This window comes from Manacus candei, unplaced genomic scaffold (assembly GCF_025592945.1).
Source record: "Manacus candei isolate 608988 ecotype Guabito, Panama unplaced genomic scaffold, ASM2559294v1 h1tg000008l, whole genome shotgun sequence".
In the NCBI taxonomy this organism is placed as follows: Eukaryota; Metazoa; Chordata; class Aves; order Passeriformes; family Pipridae; genus Manacus; species Manacus candei.
Genome location: NW_026138056.1, coordinates 13940997 through 13944717, shown reverse-complemented (window position 1 = coordinate 13944717; position 3721 = coordinate 13940997).

Genomic DNA, 3721 nt, shown 5'->3' with positions numbered 1-3721 from the left:
CTGTTCATTTCTTGTACATGAACCAGTTTATGAAGATAAGCATGCCTATTTCTGAACAGGATTTGATTTATAAATTTTAATTGAAGTGGTTTTGTGACATTATACTGCTGTAATACTAGTAGTACTTGTCCTTGCAGTAGGAGCAGTGGTGGGTTCTAGCTGGAGTTTTATGGCACAAGCTGGTCAGCTGTCTGGGTCTTTACTAGTGCTTCCAAAATGTTCACAGAACGATCGACAAATTCAAGATCTTAAAAGTACAAAGCCTTACTCTCTCATCTCACCGATAAATTGTAAAAAATACGCAGCTCCTATTTTCAAAACCTTCATAAGGAAAACCAATGGCAGCAAATAACAAATAACAAATTTTCACGTTTGGCACATAAAGCTGCAGAATATCAGTATTGTAGGGACTATGATCAGGGGACCAGTGGAATATCAGGTTTGACTTCAATGTCTGGCTTCAAGGAAAGAGGGAAATTCACAATTGGCTGAGGTTGGAAGGAAGCTCTGAAGGTCCAGGGTGGGTCCAACCTACCTGCTCAAGCATGGCTGCTTACAGCTGTTTGTCCTGGAATACGTGGATTTTGAGTATCTCCAAGGATACAGACTCTACAACTTCTCTGGGAAACCTGTTCCAGTCCTCAGTCACTTTCAAAGTAAAAATGTGTTTCCTGGTCTTCAGATGGTGCCTCCTGTGTTCTGGGCACCCCTGAGAAGAGCCTGGCATGCACCTTCCATTCAGGTATTTATATACATTAATAAGATCTCCCCTAAATCTTCTCCAAGCTGAACAGTTCATGTGCCTCAACCATTCCTCATAGGAGAGGTGCTGCAGTCCTTTCATTGTTTTGTGGCCCTTCATTGGATGGTCTCCAGTATGTCCATGTGTCTTTTGTATTGAGGAGCCCAGAACTGGACATAGCAGATGTGGCCTCACCAGTGCTGATTAACAGGGAAGGAACACTTCCTTGGACCAGGTGACAGGACTCCAGATGCAGCCCAGGATGTCATTGGTCTCTTTTGTGGCAAAGGCACATTGTTGGCTCATGCTCAACATAGTGTCCACCAGGACTCTCATGTCCTATTCTGCCAAGCTGTGCTTTCAAGCAGCCACACTACTGCTTATGCCCCTCCAGCTGGCATCAGGGGGAGTTAAAATGCCCCATGAGGACCAGGGCTTGCAGATGGGAGGCCACAGAAGGCCTCATGATCAGGGGATCCAAGAGCAGACACTCACTACCTTGTCACCCATATCACCTGCTCTTTAATCCTTACTCATAAGTTCTCAGTTGGCAAGCAGCAAACCTGTTTGTAGAGCAGCTTGGGTTGGCAGCTGACCCCTGAGGTGGGACCCACTGCTGTATCCTACTCACTGCTTCCTCCTGGTGCTTCTGCATGGCTCAGGGCCAGCTGGCGCAGATGTTTTTCTTGAGAGCACACCTGATTCCTCCTTAGCTATGAGGATAGTGAACCTGCCTCAGTATTCACTCGTTGTCAACATTCAGGCCATTGATATTTTTCAACTCTTATAAAGGGTGCTCCTCCTTTCAGTCCTGTGTTGTCTTGGACTGTGGAACTGTAAAGGGAGGAGGAGTGTGATCACGTAGGCAGTGAAGAGGGTCTGTGGCACTCCATGTTGCCTCATCGAGCGATCAGCATCAGAGGGCTAAGCTTAGCATTTATGTGCTGGCCATAATCCTGAGATGAAGGGCGGTTACATCCACTGTTCTGAGTGCTGGGGTGACTGAGTTGTGGAGAAATGGGCGGGAGGGGAAAGAAAAAAAGGCCTGAAACTGAGCTGAGTCACCTCAAATTGGGACTATACTTAAGCATTACAATGAAAATGGGATTCAAAGTCTCCCACTGATCTTGCATTTTTCCTGGTTTTGTGTATTTTCCCAAGGGGGAAAAGAATTATTTTATGAGAAGGCTATTACACAAGGTGCCATTCTTGCTCTTTTAATCCCACTCAGAGTCTTCTGAATGAATCTAAGGCAAACTTTTTAGGTTAAAATGACTATGTTATTAGAACAGAAATGTACCGAGATGAGAAGGGCACCAGTCTGTCTATCACAATTACTTATATTGAAAAGGTTATGTATAAAAGTCAGATTTGCTGGATTAAAAGTTGCCTGGGTAATACTGATGATCAGCGAATCTAAAGAAATAATGCATTGTTTGGAATAGTTTTAAAACATCTAGAGTTTTATTTTGGCTTAAGCATGTTGAAAACTTTGTATGCAATGCTTTCTATCAGCAAGTACCTTGAAGAAATCTGTGACTCCAAAGTAGTAGCTACATAAATTATGGAGAACCAAAATTATTTATGTTCAAGCAAGTCTGCAAGCAATTTGTTCTGTTCTTTGATCCCAGCCTCCTCATACTATTTTAGAACTTGTCCTATTTAGTCCTAGCCTCTAGACCCCTCTCTTACCCTAGCTTTTCTTTTCCCCTTTACTTTATTTGTTCTCAGCCCTGGCCTTGGATCATGTCTTTGTGTGAATATTGGTATCATTTCTTACCTCCCAAAAGATCTGTTTTGTCTTTTTTTTTTTTTTCATATGTCTAATATCTTTTTTGCAATTTACCCTCTTTTCTTCCAGTCCAGATTTGATGTCAGGTGAGTGGGCCATCTACACACCAGGAGAGGCAGTGCAAGATATGTGAGGAAAAGGCAGATAGCTTAGCAAAAGCATCTAAAAATGTAGACATCTACAAATGAGGTAATCATTATGCAGTAAATTTCTAGTTAGGAGAGATTCAGACAATGGAGTTTGGATCATGATTCATTTAATCTGAAGATAAAGGTCTCTATTAGGTCGGATGACCTCTGTATCTAATTTCAGTTACAAGGCCTATGGTTACAGTGACAACTGAAAGGAAAGCCTTGGTCAGCTTCAAAGTTTTGTAGATGAAGCACACTTCAGAAAGGTCATTCTTTACAAATGAACCAACAGACACTCAGAAGTTGTCTGCAAAGTGCAAATCAGACTCATGATTTGATCAAGTGTGACAGGCATGATACCAATACACATAGACTTGACAGCAGAATAATAGCTGGGAAATAGTCAAACTTTTACTTATAAAGCTAGAGACACAGAAAATTTTGAACCAGAAGGCTGTGTGTGGGTTTTTTTCCCCACTTTCTAAGAAAGCATTATATTCTTGGGCTAAAGTTAAATATGCTGTCGAAAAAAACCCCAGCCTCCACCAGATCTCAAACAATGTAGATTTTCAATGCAAATGGTCTTTATCTGTTGAAATTATTATGAGTGATTGAAAGTAGTCTTGGGCAAACAAGGAAGCATTATGCAACTTTTTAAATATGAGTAACTTTGCTGGATCAACCTATAATTAAGTCATCCCATAACTACAACCAAACCATGACAAACTTATCACAGAAATACTAAACCAGATCAAACATGCCCATAAAGTCCCATCTCTTTCCCTCCACTTTAAGGAGGCTGTAATTTGACCAGATCAAAGAGTATATGGTGAGGTTTTATGACCCACCTGTGCTCTAGAACACACAAGCAATTGACACCTTTTCCTTGCCTTCCTAACACATGGTTTTAAGATCACCTTATATCTTGGGTTTTGTTTTGTACACAGCTTGATCAGTCACTATGTCAGCAACAAAACTAATGGGAAGAAGTTAAACATATAACACTAACATGAAGCAAATACATTAAACCTTTAGATAATAGTCAAAGGATATATG